General features: G+C 42.9%; 1 protein-coding gene and 1 long non-coding RNA gene across 4 annotated transcripts in view; one reads left to right on the top strand and one right to left on the bottom strand.

Moving 5' to 3' along the window:
- GALNT18 (polypeptide N-acetylgalactosaminyltransferase 18) overlaps positions 1-2,287 on the bottom strand; it is a 334,795-nt gene extending 332,508 nt beyond the window's left edge. Inside the window, exons 1-2 of the mRNA XM_081918367.1 lie at positions 2,141-2,287; positions 1,448-1,616 (exon numbers count right to left, since the gene is read on the bottom strand). The gene's annotated coding sequence lies outside the window, so the exon portion shown is untranslated. The remainder of the gene's footprint in view (positions 1-1,447; positions 1,617-2,140) is intronic.
- Positions 1-4,585, top strand: part of LOC309374049 — an 88,118-nt gene extending 83,533 nt beyond the window's left edge. For 2 of the 3 annotated variants that reach the window (XR_014170327.1, XR_014170329.1), the window contains one exon: positions 3,706-4,585. This is a non-coding gene — a long non-coding RNA (uncharacterized lncRNA). Of the gene's footprint in view, positions 1-615; positions 686-3,705 lie in introns of all 3 variants that reach the window. The other variant, XR_014170328.1, reaches the window with a different exon arrangement.
- Positions 4,586-24,767: the final 20,182 nt, after the last annotated feature.

Genomic DNA, 24,767 nt, shown 5'->3' with positions numbered 1-24,767 from the left:
TGGGTTCAGATACTCTCCAGGTGCTATTCAACCTAAGCACACCCACTGAAATTAATGGACCTCACTTGGACATGCTCATTAATTCCAGTGGATCCGCTCTGAGCAAAACTAGTTGAATATCACCCTCTGGAACAGTGTAGGATATAGTGCAGGGCTACAGCAAGTAAGAGATTGGGTGAAAATAAGGTGAACCACTTTGCACAACTGAGAGCCACTGTGGTGTTTACAGTGTTGGACTAGGACCTGAGAAACCAGGGTACAAATCCCCATGAAACCTTGAGCTAGTCACTATCTTTCAGCCTAACATACTTCACAGGTATCTGAAGAAGTGTGCATGCACACGAAAGCTCATACCAATAACAAACTTAGTTGGTCTCTAAGGTACTACTGGAAGGAATAGTCAAATTTTGTTTTGACTATGGCAGACCAACACAGCTACCTATCTATACTTCACAGGGTTGCTGTGAGGATAAACTGGAGAGGGGGAGAAGTTTGTATACCACTTTGCACTCCTTGTGGAAAAGGTGGGATATAAATGTAATAATAAATAAAATAAAATGTTATTTCCATTTGCACAATGTCACCATTGAATGTAACCCATTTCGTTTTGTTTAGAATCATAGAAGAGAGAGAAAGAAGAACAGCCCATTTTATTATTATGAAGGGTCAGCAATGTGAGTTTTCTGTAAGCAAAATGTTACATTTCGATAATATCTAGGTGGTTCCAAATATTTTCCAAAAATATATCCATTGCTAAACCACCACCAATCCCGTATTACACCAATTAGGATTGGTAACCCTGCATGGATTAATTTACATATAGTATTCCATGCACAGAGGTATATCATGAACGTAGGGCAGTTAATTACAACATATACATATATTTACACAATCCATTGCAAAGAACCTACTTTTATTGCATATTTTCACATGAAAATTAGACGTTCAGTACTGCTTTGATCAGAAAAGTAATTGAAGAAACTAACTCGTGGGATTTTATGTTTGCATTTCAGGTGAAATAATTTCACATACAATTTCTTCAGTTTAAATAGAGTCGTTCCTCCCGCCGCCACCTAACCACAAACTCAGTTTGTCGGCAGAATAAGAAATCAAGTTCTATCTGGGTCACACGTAATCAGCAGCAACAAAGATTTTACTGGACAAATTTAGTTACATCTGTGCAGCAGCCACTGATGAAACAATTCATCATTTTAAAACGAACCTGGAATGTTTGTGCTTCATTTTTAATGACCCATTTCTACCTGGTATTATAATTCATGCCCACACAAGAACATATAATTTTTTTGTTGCATATTCATCTCTGAGGGGGGAAATCCATGTGCTGAATTAAAAATACATGAGTTTTTGTTATTTGCCCAGTACTTTAAAATGCTACTGCAAGCTTGACTGAAGCTCTAACTATTTCCTCAGATCTTGAGGTACTTGCCTTGCTATCTGCTAGCTCTGCTGAGCAGAAGAAAGTAATTTCAGTGTGCTGTTCCATGCTGAACAAATTGGATACCTCAGGCCTAAATCAATTTTGTTGTTGCCGCCTCTGCTGAAATGCTGGGATCCCCCCACAGATGCTGAAATGCTGGTTGATGCTGTCAGAAACCCTAGGAGAAAGCAGAAACTTCATGATTAACCTAGAACATAACCAAGTGAGCTTTCAGAGGCTGGTTGCCCTTGGGCCTCAGAGCCTTCCTGAGGTACAGAAAGAAGTGCAGCTGTTGCAAAATCACCCTTGGCCATTGACACACATTGAGAAGCCACCGGATCGGATAGGCTTGCTATAAATACTAAGAGCCTGGTTTTCGGCCTGCTATAGTGCTGGAGGTGGGGAACAGAGGAGAGAAACTGCCTCTCCTCATCTGTGGCTTAGCATGTCCCTGCCTCTGAGGTTCATTGGAGAAAGTATTCAAGGTTTGGCTTGGGCTGCAACCGAGGGGTGCTAAATTGGAGGGTTGGAGATGGGGAATCTGGTTTTGTAATTCCCATAATTCCTAAGCTACTTGGGGCTGATGGGAGTTCGAGTCTAGACTGAGGTACAGTTGGTTTAGATTGAGGTATAACTGTCCGTATAGCCACAACATAACCCACAACCTTTGGGAAATGCAAAGAGTAGGTCTGCAAAACATACTGGATGCAGTTGTGGGGGTGAAATATAGCCTGCGTTGCACTTCAAGGCCCAGCTTCCAGAGCCTCCCAATTCTGCTTGAGCCCCCCCCCCCCCGCCTCACCTGCAGCAAGTGGCCGTTTGCACTCTGGGTCGGTGAACAAAACCTCCCAGCCGAGATTCACGCCTGTCACAGCGCTGCCTGCCCTGACAACCAAAATTTGTACTACATACTTTCGAAGAACTCTGTGATCCAAGAATTTGAAGGCGGGGGGGAGAGAAGGAACAACACACAAATAAAACATAAGCGTTATGAAAATTAGAAGGAGTTTCAGAGAGGAAAACCGCAACAAGGGGGGAGGGCGGGATTATCCTTCTGGCTTTTACAGCAAAACAAAGCATCTGCCCTAGATACCAGTGTTAATTAAACCAAGCAGTTCTTCTGCTTCTGAAAGCATCTCTGGGAAATTAATTAAAAATTCATTCTGGATAAGGTTTTTACACAGAAGGCTAAAAGGAATACACACACACACACACACACGACAAAAACCCCTACTATCTAAGAACATACTGTTGCAACTTGAGGCCAGCATACATAGTACTGCTTCCCCCAAATTATGACAGCTTTTTTGGAACTATTGTGACTGCAGCAATTGCTGCCAGCCGCATTCATGGGGCAGATGACATGCAAATAAAGCCCATGCCATTTCCCCCCCCCCAACTTCCTTCCTAGAATTGCTTTCTATTATTGTCATGTTTTGATGGAAACATTTGTGTGGAAGTTCTTCTGGACGTTCAACCCAATGTACAGTGGAACCTAAGGTTCTGTACCACCCTCATTACAAACGCTTCGGGTAATGAGCTCCGCTAACCTGGAAGTAGGTGCTCTTGGTAGCAAACTTTGCCCCAGGATGTGAGCGAAAGTCATGGGCTGGCGACATGGCGGCAGCGGGAGGCCCCATTAGCAAAAGCGCGCCTCAGGTTAAGAGTGGTTTCGGGTTAAGAACAGACCTCCGGAACGAATTAAGTTTGTAATCGGAGGTACCACTGTACATGTTAGGTTTGCCTAGGGCATGGATAGCCAACGTGGTGTTCTCCAATTCTTAATGTTATACCTTTCCCATCATCCTTGACCATTGGCCAAGCTGGCAGGAGCTGATGGGAGTTGTAGTCAAACACTATCTGGAGGGCAGCACATTGGAGAAATGTTGGGTAAACTGGCCCTTAGAAGGTAACAAATAGTATGTGTGGTGTGGCTTTTTAAATTGGTTTCATGAGGCCAATTATCCTAATTTCCACTCTAGTATGAGTTATCCATGACTGTGCAAGCAGAGCGTAGTTGTCATGTGTGCTTTTGAAGGCTATGGGCTTGGGCTGCAGCAACCACTGTGATCTCAGAGAATGAAAAACATGTCTCCCTGTTACACAAGCAAGCCTCTTCTGTCATTCAAAATGATCAGCGCTGTGATGAAGGAGAGCAGGGGCCAACCCTCTAGCTTCACCACTTCCATAGCTGCCCCCAAGAGGTTTTATCTAACTTCATTGTCTTTGGCTTTTCTCCTGACTTTGTTGTGTCTTTTACATTCTAGCTTCCAATGCTATTACAGTTCACTTTCAACCACTGCTGCCAGGACATCCCTGTTTCCCAGTTTCATTGACAACAGTCACCTATCAATGCTGGCATTCAGTTATGATCCCTGGAGAGCTTTGGGGAAGAAGGGAAGACAGCTGTATACCAACTGAAGGAGCACATATTTGACCTTAATTCAGAAAGCAATTTAAATGCATAAGTAATGTTAAAACATGAATGGACCTATTTAAATCAATAGATTGCTCATATATTTAAAGCAACGAATGGGACAAAACACTTTTCCGGACTCGTACATTAAATCTAGCCTGCTATAATGAGTTGCTATAAAAAGAAATAATATTCAAAATACCCTGAAGGGTTTTCAAAAAGCAAATTTGTGCACTTCATTTCAAGATCCAGAGACATCTTGGGGTGAGTTTTAGAACTAGTTGAATTAAACAAATAATCCTCCCCACCATCAAAAAACAAATTCTTGCCAGCTCTTCACTGTTTTGTGAATGATACTCAGAGCTTCACTGTGACATATATCAGATTGAAGCACTAATTGTGCGATCCTATGCATATATAAAAAAATAAGTCCCATTGAGTTCAGTGAGGTTTGCTACCATTCAAGTAGGTATTGAAATGTCATTGAACTCAGTGGGACATACTTTTGGGTAGACAAAAATAGGATTGCACTGTAAATCAAAATAATTTCAAAGGTTATCCCACATTACATTAAAGGTAAAAGGGACATTAGAAAGGTCAGGAACCTATTGGATGGTGTGAGACATAATGTTGGGGTTTTACTAAGAAAGAAAGATGGATGATATATTTCCATAGCTGTGCAGCTCCTACTAAAAGTGTGTGGGAAAGAACAGCAGAAGTATGGTGATGAGGGGGGGGGAAATGCATCCAAGAAGCAAGGCCAATAATAATTAAACCACTCCAACAGACATCTGTGTTATCTAATGAGTAGTATATTCCAGATATAAAAGCTTACTGTATGGTATGGGAAACATACATTATACATGGCCTGCATGTTTTAAACTCTTTACAATACCATTGTTAGAGGCAGAATGGAAATAATTCAGACCTCAGAGGCAGTGAGGAAGGTCAAACAAGAATCCATTGGATGGGCAAACAAATAACTAAACAGTCAAGAGTATTCTGAAAGATGAAGAAGGGGTGAAGGAGTGCAGAAGGCCCCACTGAGGTTCAGTAAGCCATACACATACAGTAATACAGGCAGCATGGATAATATATAGTACACACATACATACAATACATACCATATACTATATAGAAGAGCTCCAGAAACATAGGCCCCAAATAATCAACCATAAGACCCGGTGGACCCCTCACATATTTTATTGGGTGGTAAGGGACGCAGGTGGCGCTGTGGGTTAAAGCCTCAGCGCCTAGGACTTGCCGATCGAAAGGTCGGCGGTTCGAATCCCTGCGGCGGGGTGCGCTCTCGCTGCTTGGTCCCAGCGCCTGCCAACCTAGCAGTTCGAAAGCACCTCCAGGTGCAAGTAGATAAATAGGGACCACTTACCAGCGGGAAGGTAAACGGCGTTTCCGTGTGCGGCTCTGGCTCGCCAGAGCAGCGATGTCACGCTGGCCACGTGACCCGGAAGTGTCTCCGGACAGCGCTGGCCCCTGGCCTCTTAAGTGAGATGGGCGCACAACCCCAGAGTCTGTCAAGACTGGCCCGTACGGGCAGGGGTACCTTTACCTTTACCTTTAAGGGACCTTGGACCCTAGAATTTTGCTCCTATGCCAAGTGATTTCAAATCTTTATTAATAAAGCAGGATCACAATAATCCTTAGATTCGAAGTCCAGAGGCGAATGTGGTGTGGAATCTAGACACATATAAAAAATGTTGTGAATATACTTTTTAAAAAAAACCCTGAAAAAATATATTGAATTTGCCATAGCTCACCATCTCCATCTAGTGAACACATTTGTATCATGCACTTTACAACAAACTTAAAATATTTTATTTGCGGCTATATAGCTGAGTCCTGCCATGTGTAGAGAGGTTGCTCAGAGGGTTGAGAGGATCTTCAGAGTCTTTGGGGGGGGGGGACTTGGTCATGCAATGCCGCTGGCTCTGAGCCTCCCTCTGGCAACATTACCATTACCATTTGACTTATGGAAGTTATAGGTCTTATGTGAGGAGCCTTCTGAACGCATAGAGGTTCCCCACATTCTTTAGAACAGGCATAGGCAAACTCAGCCCTCCAGATGTTTCGGGACTACAACTCCCATCCTCCCTGACCACTGGTCCTGTTAGCTAGGGATGATGGGAGTTGTAGCCCCAAAACATCTGGAGGGCCGCGTTTGCCTATGCCTGCTTTAGAACCCCAGTTTTCCAGGGTTCTAAAACATACAAGGTGTTTCCACAAGTTTAGAAGCCTCCTCACTTCAAACCTTTGCCCCCCATAAGTTGAAATGTTGCAGGAACAGTGACAGATGGCAGAGCTAGTGTGCTTGTCCCTTCACATGTTTATCCTAACTGTAATATCTAAAGGTTTTTCAAAACTCGGAAAACTGCTCCAAGAACATATCTGATAATTACTCCATAACATAAATCGTAATCAAGTAACAATTTGGCTATTGCTAAGAAGTTTCTTGATATGGTTCCAGATTTGCAGCATGAGGATGTAAGAAACCTCTGTTTCAGATGCTCCTATTTTCCTTTCAATGCATAATGAAAAATGTGAGCCCAAAGGCTAACATAAAATCCTCTAATTTTAGTCTTCATCAGAAATCACAGCAGATCTTGGATCCTATGCTTCTATTTTCATTTATTTTCTGAGAAGTTATTTCCATAACGGAATCATCAGACGCGTTTAATAGAAGTTTTTGCCACTTATAAATTTTTATTTGCACTAAAAAGCCAACTCTAGGTCTATCTCTAGGGAGCCTCGTCTGTGCCAATATCCTGAAAGACGTTTTCATTAACCTTCTTTGACCTTCCATGACCGTAATGTAGGCTTTCACAGAACTTATTTTCTGATACTGCACCTCTGTTAGAATATAAACCAATCTAAATTTAAATGCTCATATCAGCAGCAAATGTCTTAGAAGAATAACCTTTGTAAATGCAACATAAATCCTAAGATAATGGAGAGGTTAAAATATGAGGCAAAAATAAAGCAGCACAATTTGAAGAGAATGGGGAAGGCATTTTGGTGAAGTTGCTATTGCCAATGATGTTTCCACATGTTCCTTCATTATTAAAACAAGAGGGAGAACTTTGTTGCTTCCGTATGTTCCTAAGTATAATTCCTTTACCAAAGATGTGTCTACTTCGTGCTTTCATAAAACAAATAAAATCTGTTAATGCTTGTAGTATTTTTGCACGTGTGGGTTCTCTAAACCGATTCAACAGTCGTCACGTCACTGTATACAGGCCTCCTCTCACTTAAGCGGGAGTTACGTTCCAGGACCCTGCACACATAGGCAAAAATTGTGAAAGTGGGGACCACCCTCTAAAAATCCTCTCAATGCCCATTTTTCCTACTCTCCAGCTCTCTCTAACAGTCTCTCCCCAATCCAGACCTAAATATCTGGAGTTGAAGCTCTGGGGCCGGCTGGAAGCTGCAGGATGTGTGGGAAAGTGGCAGCTGCTGCTGCTGCTGCGCTACCCTATATACCAGCTATTAGGTGGGAGGCTGAGCAGCCTAAACTAGGGGTCAGCAAACTTTTTCAGCAGGGGGCCAGTCCACTGTCCCTCAGACCTTGTGGGGGGGCCGGACTATATTTTGAAGGGGAAAAAATGAACAAATTCCTATACTCCACAAATAACCCAGAGATGCATTTTAAAGACACATTCTACTCATGTAAAGACACGCTGATTCCTGGACCGTCCGCGGACCGGATTTAGAAGGAGATTGGACCCGAATCCGGCCCCTGGGCTTTAGTTTGTCTACCCATGGCCTAAAAAAGCCCTGCTGCCCCTCAGGTCTCTTTGGGGCTTCCTCATCCTTCACTAACATCCTTTTGGGGCTCCTTGTGAGACACGAGGACTCTCTAGCTGTCTCACGCCAGGTTTGAATTTATCTATTTATTTATTTATTTCCCGGTGCCACAGTCACGCGTGAGTCAATCATGCATAAATGCGGGGGGGGGGGGGCGGGACCTGTAGTAGTTTGTAATTGTTTGCGATTGTAAGCTGCTTTGCGGAGGAAGTTCCTCAGCAAGTGGGGTATTGATATCAATAAACACCAGCCAAGAGCCCTAGCATTCTGTGGCATTCTGACCCCAAAGTTAATCATGTGGAGGGTGGGCGCATGTTTGCACCCGGATCTTTCAGATCCATTCACCACACACATTACAGGGACATGTCTGCAGGGAGCAGCAAAGGCTAAAAGACTCCTTTCATGATGTGGAACCCAGCATGGTTTCACATCACATAGGTAGAGTCTACGCTCATAGAACAAGCGTTGAGCCCACGCAACTTATGGGCAGTGGGGACATTACAATGGGGCTTGGGTTAATGGGCTGTCCTCTGAATACATGCCTGAATAGGGTTAAATAGGGAAATGAAAATATCCCACAAGGAATCTTAAATAAAAGTGGCCATTTAGATTTTATCCGCTTCAAAGATTTCCAAAATTTCATCAACCTAGATCCTAGCTCTAGCCTTCCCCAAGTTTCAGTACATAGGCTGCCCCTATCACCTGTAGCTTTGATTGCACCAGAATAGTCTGTGCCAGTTCTGCAGGCTGTGTCTCTTCAGATTTCTCTCCAACGTATGGGCAGAGTGGGGGCTGAGCTGGCAGGGGACAAGATCACTTGGGGGGCCAAATAGCAAGTGTGAACCAACTGTCTCTCCACATGAGAAAACGCCTGAACAGGGCTAGCTTTGGAAAATGCACTCTACTTTACTACAAGGAAATTCTATATTACAGTGGTACTATAAGCCATTGAAGTAACAAGCCATTGAAGTAACTGTCTCCAAGTTCATCATACCAAGAATGGTTGGCATTTTTAAAGGCGTCTTTGCCTCTTCTTTGTCCTGGACAATGAAGATATTTCCCCCCCATAATTCAGGATTTAATAGTTAATTTTCTGCAGTTCTCTGAAAAGAGAAGAGAGATCATTTTTCCAGGCAGTCTTGAAAAACACCATCCGGCTTAAAGTGTGCATAATGTATCATCTTGTTAGGGTTATTGCCAGGCAGAGCCTCTGAAGGGAGGCATCAAATAAGGCTGGGGACTGCTATTCTTCAGCTTGCAGTTAATGATTTTGCCATTGCTACAGTGAAATCAGACCTACAGGGGAAATGGTGCCCTTTAAAGACATATCTGTGAGCTTTTCCCTATGGGGAAACTCTACTTCATCCATGACAGGATTCAGAGGACATCTCAGACACTTCAGAGTTTTAAATCCATTTTACCTTTTAGGCTTTTTTTTATTAACCCTATTATTCTGGTCTGAAGAGGGGGTGGGAAGCTAGAGCCAGCTCTCTTGGGAACCAATCATTTCTGCATTTCGATCAGGTAAGGGAAATTCTGTGGAATGATACAAAGCATTTTTCCCCTAGGGAGGATTCAGAGGTCCTCATTCCCCCCCCCCCCGACTGCAAAGTGACCTTTCTCTTCCTCCAGTCACCTTGTGTTGCTGTTTCCTGGCCTTGGCAACAGATTCAATAAGCATTTATCAACCTGGACTTCACTTCCAAAACATGGCAGTAAGCCTGTTTTCTTTCTTTCCTTTTCTGCTGACTTCCTGGTTCAAGTGTTTCCACATAGTGCATGTGTTCATCTTACTTGCGGAAGGAATCGACCACAGACTACGTTGTACTTAATTTTTTTAAAATCCCTGTTACCAAGATTTGGTAACTTGGCACAGACCTTTCTGACACCCACACGCCAAGTGTGTCAGTCATCTCATCGCACTCTCCCACACCCATTTTTAGTGCCTGCAATATCTAACTCCATTTGTTGCATGTAAAAGGAACCAGTTTGATCTGTGGGCAGACACTCCTTCCCCCAGTACCACCTCAGGTTCTACTATAAGTGACATAGGAATTCTGTAATTTGAATTAATGTCTTTTTAATTAAAAAAAAAAACATAGCCATGGGAGCTGTAGCTGACGGTATTCTAGTTTTCCAATAATTTCATTTTAGTGGCAGATGACATAACAATAACTGCACATATGATAAATGTGAAATTGCCAGAAGTGTCATTTTCCAGATAGCATTATGAATAAAATGAACACATTCACGAAGCTGAAATATCAGTATTTCTGATACACATAGCTCCATTGTGAGACTATAAAGCTTCCGGGATGTAAAAAAGAGAGAAAAGCTAGTGCTTCCAGAATTTCAAACATTATCCAATAAAAGGTATCACCTCTACTCTGCAGGACCAACTTTTTTCTCTGTAGTGCTGGTGCCATCTAGTGGATTAAAAATGACTTAACTGGGAAAGTTTCTGTAACTTTTATAACTAATAGTTTATTCTGGTTTCGGCCTGGTAAAATTTCAATTAGACTGAGGTCATAGTTACGATGTTTTCTTTTTAACAGTTTATAAAAGTACTTGACTATGTGAAAACTTCACAAAAGCTTTTGAAACCTGGGAGTTTTGAAAATAGTTTACAGTGCCATGATGTGGATGAGTTACTGGTTTTAAAAATGGAGATATCTCCCTGAGTTGAAGCAAGTCCTTTGTTGGTACTTGTTGGCATCCATATGTCTCAGGAGACAATAGAAGAGTGTGCCTTATGGGGTGAAGTCAAACCACTGGAGAATTACAGTGCCTTCTGTGGATGTAGAGGCCGGTACGGGAGTGTGATGGCCTGGGAATCCGATTCAGAGGCTGAACTGGAGGAATCCCAGCCTGCACAGGAGTCCCCGCCTCCAGGGCCGGCTGAACTGGGGCAGGGCCTTGGATCTGAAGAGCCTGTACCTGTGCCAGATCCTCAGGAGCAGGCACCAGGTGATTCCACTCTAGCTCCAGAGGTGATTAAGGACACAGTGCCTACAGGTGTGCCTCTCCCGGCCCTGCCAGAGGAAGGAGAGTCTCCCCCTGGGTCCAGTAACTCCCCAGCCTCTCCTGAACTGCAGAGGCTTAGGGCAGAGAGGCGGAGGAAACTGGTTTCTCCCAGGAGGAGTGCTCGCCTTAAGGCCAAGAGAGGCAGGTCTCCTGGGGGCCGGGGCCGCCCCTGGCCTCAGAGAAGATAAAGGCCAGTCAGCCCGGTCCCAGGTTGTGGGAGCGTCGTTGAGTACCTGCTCCTGCCCGGACCCAGACCTGACCCTCCAGTGTTCCTGTCCCTGCCCGGCTTCCTGCTTCGGACCTCGCCCCGCTCCTTGTGAACTGTTTCCAGGCTAGTGACCCAGGACCGGACTTTGACTACGCCAATGGTAACCTTCCCCCCTGGGACCAGCACAGGGAGAGACATGTTTTGTTGCAGCTGGGGCTACAGCAGGCGTTTCATGTGCCTATAAGTATTTTTATGAATTATGGCAACATGTTGATAATAGGTAACCATATAAAAATGCTTCCATTTTCTGTTGGTTGGAAGAATTTGTCTGTAATAACTAGAAATGGATGCTCAAGATCAAAATGTTGTTGTTACACTAGCATGAAAGGTTGCATTTAGAATCTTTTCCTAGGCTAAGATGGACTATAAAGGTAAAGGTACCCCTGCCCGTACGGGCCAGTCTTGCCAGACTCTAGGGTTGTGCGCTCATTTCACTCTATAGGCCAGGAGCCAGCGCTGTTCGCAGACACTTCCGGGTCACGTGGCCAGCGTGACAAAGCTGCTCTGACGAGCCAGCACCAGCGCAGCACACGGAAGCGCCGTTTACCTTCCCGCTATAAAGCAGTACCTATTTATCTACTTGCACCCGGGGGTGCTTTCAAACTGCTAGGTTGGCAGGCGCTGGGACCGAGCAACGGGAGCGCACCCCGCCGCGGGGATTCGAACCACCAACCTGACGATCGGCAAGTCCTAGGCGCTGAGGTTTTACCCACAGCGCCACCCGCGTCCCAAGATGGACTAGCAAGACTATTTTAGTGATGAATGGTTTTCTGTGATGTCTTTCATAGTACAGCTGTATTAAGAGCAGATCCACACCATGCATTTAAGGCATATTTAAAGCAGATAACTTCCCCAAAGAATTCTAGGAAACGTTGTTTGTTAAGGGCACAGGGAATTGTAGCTCTGTGAGGGTAAAACTACAGTTCCCAGGATTCTTTGAGGTGTAGTGGAGTTTAAATTTGTGCTATATGTGCTCTGCATAGTCAGAATTCTTTGTGTACAGTCAAATTTGCCAAAACAAAATGTGTAATATTTCTTTATTCTGAGAATTAACAGTCCCAACAATATTTTAGATTATTAGCATTCGAGAGATTTTTAGATGTACACAGTGCAAATTGCATACTGCCCTTACTTGTCTGGAACAAGATCAAGAAAGTTGAACACCTAAGCAATAAGCCTTTGAAAAGTTGAGGTTCCGTCTTCTTTTCTAATTTTGCATATGTTCACAGGCAGCTACTTCCCAGAGGTGTAATCAAAAAGGAAGTGTGGCCTGCTAATTCTAGTCTTTGTACTTGAACAAGAGCAAGAGCCAGATAATCTATTTTTGCCTACTACGGTGTAACCTTTCATGATATTCTTAGGTCTATCCCAGAATACTTCTGCCAGTGACATGTGATTCACAAGGCAGGATCATTTACAGGCAGCACCAAAGGAAGTAAAGAACCTCCAGAGCTTCTGTTCCACGGCTGGTGGAGGAATACCCAGGGAAATACTCATAGCGGAGGGAAGCATTTTTACTGTGAAGGATTGCAAGGGCTTGCTCACCGACCCACTCAGTTTCCTTAAGCCTGCAGCTGAAGATGCCTTGCTGGAGGGAAGCAGTGGCTGAAGTCAGCTTGCTACAATGGTTGATTTTTTTGTGGGGGGAGGCCTTAGGCTGTGTGCACATTCCCAACTTAAAATGCACCCAAGTCATTTTGTTTCTCAATTCACATCAAAGGTTTTAGGAAAAACACATCAGAATGTAATATTTCCTGAGAAATGACAGAATATGTACAGGATAAGTATGGATTGTGGCTAATGTCATGTACAATGGTACCTCGGGTTACAGAAGCTTCAGGTTACAAACTCTGCTAACCCAGAAATAGTACCTTGGGTTAAGAACTTTGCTTCAGGATGAGAACAGAAATCTTGCGGCAGTGGCGGGAGGCCCCATTAGCTAAAGTGGTACCTCAGGTTAAGAACAGTTTCAGGTTAAGAACAGACCTCCAGAACGAATTAAGTTCTTAACCTGAGGTACCACTGTACACTGCTCCCCAAACCAGTGGTGGGAACGCACTGAATGCAGAGGAAACTGGAGTGTGTACACAGCCTTTGTCATGTCCCAGAAGTTTTGCCCTCCTTATTTATCACTCTCTCCTTCTGCCTTTTCTCTGCTTCACTTTGTGTTCTGCTCACTGTACTGATGGGTTATAAAAATTGGTATGGAGTTAGCCCCAAGTGCAGCAACTGTTAATGTTACTGGAAGAGCTTCTATGATGCCTACTGGACTTCCACACTGAAATCTTGATGCAGCCAGGTTACCTCATTGAAAACACAATGCCAATTTGTTGTCTTGTTCTAAATTTCAAACCTTCTTCAGAAAAAAATATGCTTTTTTTCAGTTTCAGTTAATAGTAGGACAGAAACAAGGCAACTGGCATTAAGGAAATGCTTAAATACTCATTAAGGGAAGACATGAGTAATGTGAGATTATGGGGGTAAGGAGACCAGCATTTTTCATTTAGTTGCCTGCATGTCTGTGCAAAATATTTTAACTCATGTTCCAGTGCAATAATTTGCCTGCAAATGATAGTGTTGTTGCTGTTGGTTTTTTTTTTTTTAAAAGAACATCTACTGATGTTTACAAATAGGAACATGTCTTCAGAAACTATCATCTGTACAAGTTGTTTCTGCTAGATTAAGCTAGTTGAGCCCAGATTTTATAAGACAGCCAAGTGTAGAAGATTGTGAGCAATCATATGCACATTTGCTAAAGAAACAAATCCCACTGAAATAAGTTAATACTCTTTATGTGAAAGACTGTGCTGTTAGAGACCCTAGCAATCCTATCAGTCTGTTATATGAACCATTTTAATTACTAGTGTTTCTGAGTAAGATGGCTTACCACTGGTTATGTGCTCAAAATGGTAGGCATTAAGACTAACAGTTTGAATGCCAAAACAGGAATGACACAGGGCTACAATAACCAGCACCTGTAACAAGCTACACTTCCCTTGATTCTTTGAGGGGAAGTCATGTGCCTTGAATATGTGCTGAATGTGCTTTTGATGTATGGTGTGGATATGGCACAACAATAGTAACCTTAAAGCATGCTTAAGAGCTCCCATTTTGGACCCACAGTGCTGGGAAGGTTTCCCCCCTATCTAAATTGCTCCCCAAGCTACTGTTAATCCAACCTGAGAAAAAATAGAGGTACTTGTGGTGGGAGATTTTACAGTCAAAACATAACTACCATGCACAATGTTAGCTAATGTATGAAAGGGGTTAGGACCACAGAGCTATATTTGCTGAAAGGCAGACTCAGAAATGAAATTGGTAGGGAAGGCTCGGTTAAGTCACACCCCCTTACCTCTGGAAGTGAGGAAGTAAAAGTTTATCTCCTCACTCTCTTCTCTTCAAACCTTGTAGCCAATTACATGTGTGAGACTGGCACTCCAAGCCCGGACTCCACATTTAAATAACCTTTTTCTGAATTTTGTACTCAAGAATGCAAAAACGTATTGGTTTTGCTGCAAAATTGAATGATGCTTGACTGAGACCTTGGTCTACATAAGTAAAGCATCTAAACTTACTTCACAATGTGGTCTATTCACTGCCAGAGGGGTAGAGACGGGGGAGCACATTGTGAGCGCCTGAAACTGGATATTCAAAGGTCTAATAGCCTTTGTTTTCCAAACTTCACAAATACTGCATAGATTTGTATTTTTAAACTCTGCTGGGGGGCATGTTTTAAGCCCCACACTTTTGAGTCAAGTCCCACACTTTTTAAATTCTGGCAGGCAGATATTTCTTTTGCACTTTCCCACACATATTGGACTTCAGAATTAAATATACTTCCCCAATCTATTCCCATAATTTGTTTCATACCTATATTCTGCCCCCCAGGAAGAAACCAGGATTAAGAGCAGCTTGGAGGCAGGAACAGGTTAGGGGAAAGGGTTGGCTTCCCAACCCCAGCATCACTGCTTAGAAGCAGAACTATCTGCAGTACCATCACTGCTCTCCCTTGTCAGCCTGTTTGGGCCTTCAGTCTTCAGACAGGGATGCAGAACCTGTGGTCCTCCAGATGTTGTTAAGGCTCCAACTCCAGTTAGTTCAAGCCAACATGGCCAGAGGTCCAAAATGACTGGAGTTGTGGTACAGCAACATCAGTAGGGCTGCAGGTTCTCCAACCCCTGCCTTAAGCTGTGAGAAGTTAACAACTCTTATCACCTTAAATGGCTATCAACTTTATTTGTGTCATAAGCATCCAAAGACAACTTGTTGCCAAGCTGTATGCATCTGACTCAGGATTTTGTCTATGGAAAAGCATGTCATAATATAGTCGTTGGTGATGGATCCCATCAAAGTTCTTTTAAGTCTTGCTGGCTGTAATGGAATAGTAAAAAGCATATTCTTTTAAATCTCTTCCACTAAATCAATGCAATTTAAAACTATGTGCTGCCTTGGAGTGTTTCCACTAAAGGAAATATTTATTTATTTAACAACACCCAGATGGTGCCCCATTTACATAAAGTTCTCTGGGAGGAGCTGTACATCAAACAGCACAACTATTCTGGGGAAAATAGGTTGTGGACTGTAAGCATTGGCCAGAACCCAATGTTATGTGGATGGAATTTCACTTGCTAAATGAGACATCACCGTCCTCTTTCCCTCTCGGGCCACCAGATCTGATGCAGAGAGCCCCTCAACCCTCTAGAGCAGGTTTTGAGAGCACGCAAGGGGCTGCAGGACAGAGAAGAAGAAGGTGAAGTCCCATTTTGTGCACAGAAGTTGGCTCTGCTTGTGCATGAACAGCATTGGGTATAACCCTTTGGCTCTAGTTGTTTGATCTGTTAAAGGAAAGCCTATGGGCATTGACTGGAGAATACTGTAAGCTCCACCAGACACAGTATAACTTACTTCTGTGTATTATACATAGGCTTCCACTCCATGGTTAATTGAAATCATGGATGTACTTCTGCACCTGCAATGAGATTTGAGCAAACTGGGCACAGTCTCAGTGCTTTTTTTCCAGAGGGTAACCAATGCACCTGTTGTTGTTGTTAAAAAGTGAGACACTTCCTGTAACAACTTCATGGTAAGTTGTTGTTGTTGTTTAGTCATTTAGTCATATCCAACTCTTCGTGACCCCATGGATCAGAGCACGCCAGACACTCCTGTCTTCCACTGCCTCCCGCAGCTTGGTCAAACTCATGGTAAGTACTGGCACCTATTTTTCTAGGGAAAAAGCACTGCACAAGTCTTAACATAGCTTAAGTAAAGAAGAAGTGTAAGAATGGGGGGGGGGTTCCCAGCATTTAATCTGATATACTAATGTCCTTTAATTGGCCCTTTATCTGCCTTGTTACATCCAGACAGGTTGTTTTATCATTGTAGATTGTGACATAAAGGGCATATAATAGTCTTTGTCAGGAGACAAGGATCACCATATGGTTTCTGTCTTGCTTAATAGTCTCTTTCATTTGTTACAAATTGGTAAAAATTACAAGAGCCTAGTCCTATGCTTGCCTCACAGCGCCAAGCCCTCCAAGTTACACAAAATAGTACATGTTGTCGCAAAACAAAGTAAATTATGCAAATTGCTCAATTTGCATGATTTATAAAGATTGCTGAATTCAGCTTTCCTTGTGGCAGAAATTGTGCTGTCTTGGCATATAGCTTTAATATTTTTTTAAAGAGCAGCTCTTGCAACCTTTCTATTGACACTTAACTTTTTCATGCATATAGCATCACTGATAGGTTGCATCTTTCATGCACACAATTACTATGGGGCAGTTTGATCATATAAACACTTTGCAGTGAGTTCCTAACTTGTCCTGGTGAGACACCATAAGATGCTACTTGTGTAACAATTTTCTTCCACAAATGTCACAGCACTGAAAGGCTGGTGTGTAAGAAATGTATTGCTGCATGCAGGAAGAAGTGGGTTATTAGATTCCCCCTGAGTAAGCTTTTCTCAGTGAGCTTGCTGTATTCAAAACAGTCATGTTCCCGAGCCAGACAAAAAAACAAAACACTTTGCAGATTTGTTTGAACAAATTGTATTTAATAAGGCACAAGAGGCTGAAATGACTACACATTTCTTGCTAGTTAACGCATACAATGTACACAACACCAAAAAAATAAGAATATGTAATCTGTCATATAACCATGAAGGAAAAAACACCAAAAGAAACAATGAGCTGTAACTGTATTTACTGGTGTTTTACTACAGAAGAAATTCAATTCAATTATGTTAACTAACAAGTCAGAAAGAGCATGGAGGCAAAAGCTTGATTCACTTTAATGCCTGCCACATGTTTTCATTTCAAAATGTTCCAGTCAATGTAGTGCTAACTTGCATGTGTCATTAGCGGACCTGGCATGTTCAAACACATGTCTGCTTTATTTACATGTAAAGTGGGGGGTGAACTATTAAGGGCCATGTGGGAAGCAGAAGCTGGACCTCCCCAACATTGTAGCTCCCCCCCTCCCGCCATCTCCACTATGCTGGGTTCACTTTCAGTATCATAAACCAACTGGAAAAGAATCTATCTTGCATGCCAGCAGGACTAAAAGAGGAATAGCTCAGCACCTCCTCTCTGTGTGCCTTTTTGACCTTCTAGACTAGGAATAGGCAACCTGTTGACTTCCAGATGTTGCTGAACTGTAACCTCCATCATCCCTGGCCAGTGACCATACTGGCTGGGGTTGAATGCGGCAGCTAGACTGGTGACTGGGAGTGGCCGCCGGGACCATATAACACTGGTTCTGAGAGATCTGCATTGGCTCCCAGTACGTTTCCGAGCACGATTCAAAGTGTTGGTGCTGACCTTTAAAGCCCTAAACGGCCTCGGTCCTGTATACCTGAAGGAGCGTCTCCACCCCCATGGTTCAGCCCGGACACTGAGATCCAGCGCCGAGGGCCTTCTGCCGGTTCCCTCATTGCGAGAAGTGAGGCTACAGGGAACCAGACAGAGGGCCTTCTCGGTAGTGGCGCCCGCCCTGTGGAACGCCCTCCCATCAGATGTCAAAGCGATAAAGAATTACCTGACGTTCAGAAGACATCTTAAGGCAGCCCTGTTCAGGGAAGTTTTTAATATGTAATGCTGTGCTGTTTTTAACACTGATTGGGAGCCGCCCAGAGTGGCTGGGGAAACTCAGCCAGATGGGCAGGGTATAAATAATAAATTATTATTATTATTATTATTATTATTATTATTATTATTATTATTATTATTATGTTAATGGGAGTTGGGGTTCTAATCTCCCACCTCTCTCTTTACATATAAATGGGACAGGCCTGTGTGTGTGTGTGTGTGTGTGTGTGTGTGTGTGTGTGTAAAATCACTGACAGACTTGTGTTATAATTCTTTAAAGCTGAAGCCAGAAGCAACACATTCTGCAACATATTTTAAGGTGTGTTTCACCCTGTGAATGCAGACATGGGTACTCATGCATTCATAAAAAACAAGCAGTCTGACCAAAACTATGACACAATATATATTCAAACAGAATGAGTAGAATATGAATAAATGTACAGAATTCTAATTAAATTATTTAATGGAACTCAATAAATGCCTTCTTTAATAAGATCATTATAGTAAAGTTTTTAATATGTGCTTTTCTGTTGTAACCTGAGTTAGCAATAGCCAAAAGTAAGTGTTAACTCAGGTAACTTGAGTTACAAAAGAAAAATCCTGGTGGGGTATGAATGTAAGTTAATGTGAGCACAAACATATGAATGCTAAGATCAGTAAAAAGAACTTAAATGGTCTACATTTCAGAATAAATAATGCAAAATGCATCTGTTGCCTTAATCTATCAGTGTGACCATCTAAGGGCATATTTGCACCACTCACTTCTTTCCTAAAACATGGAAGTGCAAACAATCCCTCCTTAGCCTGACAATTTTTTCTGCTGCTGTTTGGGGGTGGACAATTTGCACCTTTAAAAATAGCGGAGGAATTACTTGTGTGAAAGCACCCAAGTGCATGAGGCTGCAGACTGGGGCAGATACTCATGAGCTGATTTAATCTCCCTCTTGAAACAGAGCCTCTCTACAGATCTAATGTCTTTGCTGGAAGGCAACCTCAGAACCATGTTCACTAGTACAGTGGTACCTCAGGGTACAGACACTTCAGGTTATAGACTCTGCTCACCCAGAAATAGTACCTCAGGTTAAGAACTTTACCTCAGGATGAGAACAGAAATTGCGCAGCAGGAGGCCCCATTAGCTAAAGTGGTACCTCAGGTTAAGAACTGTTTCAGGTTAAGAACGGACCTCCAGAACGAAGTAAGTTCTTAACCCGAGATACCACTGTACAGTGTAAGGGCCACATGATGTAGTGCACTGAATCTAGCAGAGGAAAATTATCACCGTCTGCCCTCTAACCTGGGGCTACCCCTCTTCTCCAGGAAAAGCAGGACATGCAGTTCCACACAATCATTTAACAGTTCCTGGGATGCCTCTTGGCTCAGCATCATTCTGTGTGAAGCTCCAGAACTTGGTCCATCTCAAGAGTCAAGAAAACTTCACAGGCGAAAAGTTTCCAACAGTTCCTCCTGCTTCCCCTTTCACACACCTCTCCTGCATTGCCTGGCCCTGGAACATTGCAGGGAAGCAATGAGGACCTCACATAAAGCAGAAAAGGAAGTTGCCTTTCCTAGCCTCTCGTTGTTTGCCCCAAATTATCCTGCGCTGTGGCAGAGCTGTTGAATGGAGATGCATTTGAATGTATATTATGTTGTCAGATTTTTGAGATTGCGAACACATGAAGTTTCCCCTTTTGCCATCAAGCACTGGGATGGCCAGCTCTAACCTATACCTGTTCCTCACCCCCCCCCCACCCCAGGAATGGGAAATCCTTTCTGCTTTCATGGCATCCGATCTGAGCCTATAAGGCAAACGGTTGCATATGACAAGCTGTAAACTACTTTCTAATTATTGAGGAGGAAGCCAGGGCTGAGGAGCTGAAGAAATCTTCCTTCTGAACCACACAGTCTTGTGTAGCTGAAAACTGTTCTCTTTTCTTGCTTGGGATCTGACTGCACAGAGTTAGCTGAGAGCATTTCTTGAACATTTCCTTCTCGGCAGGCACCTGGGAAACCTGCTGAGCGGCAAAGGAGCTGCTGTCATTGTAGCTCCTGTCTTGAAAAGGCCTCTACAGCATTGTTTTTGGGGAAAGGCGGCAAGTAGTTGCTGGAAACCTGCAGGGTAAAATGGGGTTATAAAGAGCTCTTGACTGTCAAGGGTATTGCTTACTGCTTCAAGATCTGAACCCATGTGAGAAGGCCTGTCAGCCCTTAGGTCTTCCATATTGAATTCTTCAGAGTCTCAAGTTTTAATTTCCAGTGGCAGTGGACTTGATGACAAGAGGGACTCTGTACTGCTGGCACAGCTGTTTATTTCAAGAGTGCTGGCTCCATCCTTTGCACAGTTTGCTATTCTGTTTAAAGCCCTTTATGACGTTTCCTCTAAAACAACACACTGCAGAATCAAGTGCTTCTCCTTTACAAGGGAGCTGAAGCCAAAGTGCTTCTCTCCAACTTAATCCCTTCAGCTCCCCTTTCCCATTCACATGGGGATCTGGGGATAATGTTTTATGAAGGTGTTTGCGTTTTGTATCTCTAAGGGCTTCTCGATTGCTATCAACAAATGCAGAGCCCTGAAGTGTCTTTGTTTTCTTGCCTTTCCTTATTTCAAGGAATTGCAGGCAAGAGGAGTCCAGCTTCTCACAAATATCTTTTCGATCATAGTCCAAGCAGTGTGGTTCCTCAGCATGATTTTGACTCACTCCAAGATGTTTATCTTTTTTGAGAACTGGATTCTTTCCATTCCCCTCAGACCTGACCGCATTTTCTTTTTTCAATACAATAAAGAGTTTCTTCTTATTTTCTGCCTTCCATGTTTTCCACTTCTTTCTATGTTTCTTTGCTTCCATTTTTTTCTGAGTTTTTGACTGTGTTTCCAAATAGTAGCTTCCACACAGGCCCAAAAGTCTAACTTCCTCCTCAATGGATTCTAAGTAAGTACCGGTAAGTTGAAAATGAAAAGATTCATGGCTATATTTATGTATGCAATCATTTAGCACCATCAATATTTGCAATACATTTATATAATGGTAGTAAACGCAGCTTGCCTTTTGCGAACCTAGATTCATTTGCGCCCACTACTGGAAGAAATTCCTTTCACATTTTATGTGGCAGCAAATCCAAGGGACATGATCTTGCCCAAGTTGTCCCATTGATTTAAATTGAAAAATTAAGGGTGTGGTTTGAAGCTTGCCCACTAAAAATCAACGGGTGACACCCAGTGTTGCCTTTTCTGCTTGCACAACATGATCTTCACCGTTGCAGTCCCTCATATGCCCTCGAAGTCTGCTCTGGAAGTCTCCTTGTGCAATAAATAAGAGAGATAATATCTGCAGAGAAGGCTTGCTAATAAATAACAACATGCACAGATGCGCAAAAGAAGAGGAGCATGGCATGAACGAGAAATGTTTGTTTAATTCTTTTACCCTCCCATCTATAGGCATGCTCTATACATTCTTTGGGCAGGCTCCCTGAATCCACTGAGATGGGGAAATCCCAGTCATCTCTGTTGTTGAGCCAACAAGTCCAAAGGCTGAGGTGAGTTTCCCTGGATTTGTATTTTTATGGGTATGATTAGGGCAGTCTCCCAAATAAAGATTTATTAGGGCCAAATTACATGTGGCATATTTTTTGAAGGGAGACAGGACTGCAGTCCAAAGCACACTTACTTGAGAGTAAAGCCCACTGGGATCAACATGCGCATTGAGGACATACCAATACATCTTAAACCCTTATGCTATAATTATGGGATTGCGCCTCTAATTATGAATCTTCCACAATATGCCTAGTTTGTCCCTGACTTCCAAACACATAAAATCAGGCTGCATGCAAGAGTCAGAGTAAAGGACCACTATTACTACACTTATATTATAGATACATATAGAGAAAGTGTTTGACGATGTGATTAAACGTTTATGAGATTTTCTATGAAAATGGATGTGCTGTCAACCAGGACTATTTCTGAGATTCCCAGTGAAAATGGATGTACTATCAGCCAGCATTTCTGTTCCTTTCCTCTCAACTAAATGCAGAATGTGACTGTGGATTGCATAAAGCAACTGATAAACAAGATTTCTGCAAGTGCAGGAAAAGGTCGGTATATCCCCCATGTGTTTGTTTAGATGGCATCATCAATAAAAGCATTGCGTACAAGATACAGATTATTTGACAATAAGGGAATCAAACTGAAAGGGCACACAGTTTATAAAAGATGTTCTGACCAGCAAATTCTCATTCCCTCCCCTCCTTTTTAATTTCCTGGTAGAATTTGCAATTTAGCTTAATCCTCTCAGGGAACTGATAGGTAATATTAATGTTGTAATAGAGCACAGAGCTACCATCACTGGCAAATATCAGAAAGCTTGTTGTTGTGAGAGCAATATTAGAAATGAATTGTAGAAAACAGAGCTGAATTCTGAATGTAACAAGGTAATAACAATTCCCCCAAGGAATTAAATGACTGGGAAATGCCAAGGCCTTGTAATCACGAAGAAAGATATATAACAATTTCTGGAACTCTTTACCAGCAAGTAGTTTCGAACAGCCATCATAGTAAACAAATATTCGAAAATAACATTCTAGCAGGGAAAAAAATACATCAATTTACCTGCATGTATGTTCTGTATTTCAGAAGACAAGGTATTGGTAAGCTGATGCAGAATTGCAATGGAAATTGTAGTGCCATCCCTGGGTAGCAGGACTGAGTACAATGAACAATAAGTGCAATAATTATATTTCACACTTGCATCTGCAAAAAGTTGTAGATGTTATATCATAGCATTATTCACATATTGCACCAGGAATAAGTGTAATCAGCCCTGACCATAGACATTTTTGTACCTACAGGCAACCTCACATTAATACAGGGATTAAAAGGTAAAGGTACCCCTGCCCGTAAGGGCCAGTCTTGACAGACTCTGGGGTTGTGCGCCCATCTCACTTAAGAGGCCAGGGGCCAGCGCTGTCCGGAGACACTTCCGGGTCACGTGGCCAGCGTGACATCGCTGCTCTGGCGAGCCAGAGCCGCACACGGAAACGCCGTTTACCTTCCCGCTGGTAAGCGGTCCCTATTTATCTACTTGCACCCGGAGGTGCTTTCGAACTGCTAGGTTGGCAGGCGCTGGGACCGAGCAGCGGGAGCGCACCCCGCCGCAGGGATTCGAACCGCCGACCTTTCGATCGGCAAGTCCTAGGCGCTGAGGCTTTAACCCACAGCGCCACCTGCGTCCCCAATACAGGGATTACTTATATTAAAAACTTCCCTATACAGGACTGCCTTCAGATGTCTTCTAAAGGTTGTATCTTTTCTCTTTGGCATCTGATGGGAGGCTTGGGTGAGGTATAAAGTGGGGAGCTGGCAACACCGTGGTGGGGTTGATGGGGGCAGGGGCAACATGAGCAGGGGCAGTAGCCCCTAATATAAAGGTATCTCATACTCTCCAACATCTTGAGTCCCAAAACCGGGATGTGTGTCTTCCTGCCTGTGCTCCCGCATGAATCACATGACCCACACACAATCATGGAGCCCAAAAGACACACTTTTTTCAGGACTATTAAACCACAGGGGGGGGGCATGCTTTTTTTAAGAGAGGACAGTGCTTTTTTCAAGGTAAGGTCTCGGTGCAAAATTGTTCCAGATCACAACACCCAGAATGGTTGCCATGCTCTCGTGAGAGAAAACGGGGTGTCCTGTTTTTCCCAGGACCCATTATGGCCAACTCATAAAGGGTCAAGGCAGTGAACATCAATAAATATATATACAATAAAACATAAACACTATACAAAATAATATGAGTGTAGTATAGTGTATTAGTAAAGTTTAAACATAACTGCATAGGCCAGTCAGCATAAAAATAACTCCAAGAGACATGGATCTCTGGTGGAAGACTATTTTGCATCATGGGATTGGTGACGCTAAATGCCTGACTTCTCGCTGAAGCCAGTTGGGCCTCTGTAATACAGGAAATAACTAACAGCGCTCCTCTAAATTATCTCAGTACGATATAAGGTCTCAGGCACTTCCTAATTTGATCATCTCTGAGTCCTTGTGAAGACAGCCAATGCCTGGAAGCATCACCACTGCTAGCAGACACATTAGCACTCATTAGCCTCAAGGGTTTTTGTTTCATTTTCTTGTTTTTATTATGTACTTTGTGTTTTTACCTTGATTTTTTATGTTGTGAACCACCCGGAGATCTATGGATGAAGGTCGGTGTACAAATTTAATAATAATAACCCCTGCAGTAGATGCTGTCTGCCTTCTCGTGGCCAATTAAAAGGTATTTGAGCCACATCTCGCGATGTTGTCAAAGGTGTTCCAACTAATGTAGTTATTATTATCCTGCTGTTCCCTTTTCCATTGTTGTAGATGAATTGGACTCTCTTGTGTGTTGCATTGTTCTCGCTGGCAGACACAATATAATTAAATACACAATATAATTATGGCATCTTTGTACTTCATTCCTTTTCTGGTTAAGATCCCCCATGAATAACAAGCTTTTTATGAGCTTGTTTATCATTAAAATAAAGGATGGAACGATAACCATGGTCTTTGCTGCAGCAGTTCCCAAGCAGATGGCAGCAAGCAGATATTTAATTTCTACCCATTGAAATATGGGATTTTCTTAAAAGCTGAGGCTATAGTAGCCAATATATACATGGCTGCAAATAAGAGGGACACTGCTAGTTAAATAATGCCAGTGCAAGAACAGACCCTGGTA

Source organism: Podarcis melisellensis (assembly GCF_964234715.1).
Source record: "Podarcis melisellensis genome assembly, chromosome: 1".
NCBI classification, from domain to species: Eukaryota; Metazoa; Chordata; class Lepidosauria; order Squamata; family Lacertidae; genus Podarcis; species Podarcis melisellensis.
Note: the sequence above shows the minus strand (reverse complement) of the source record. Positions and strands in the feature narration are given on the sequence as shown.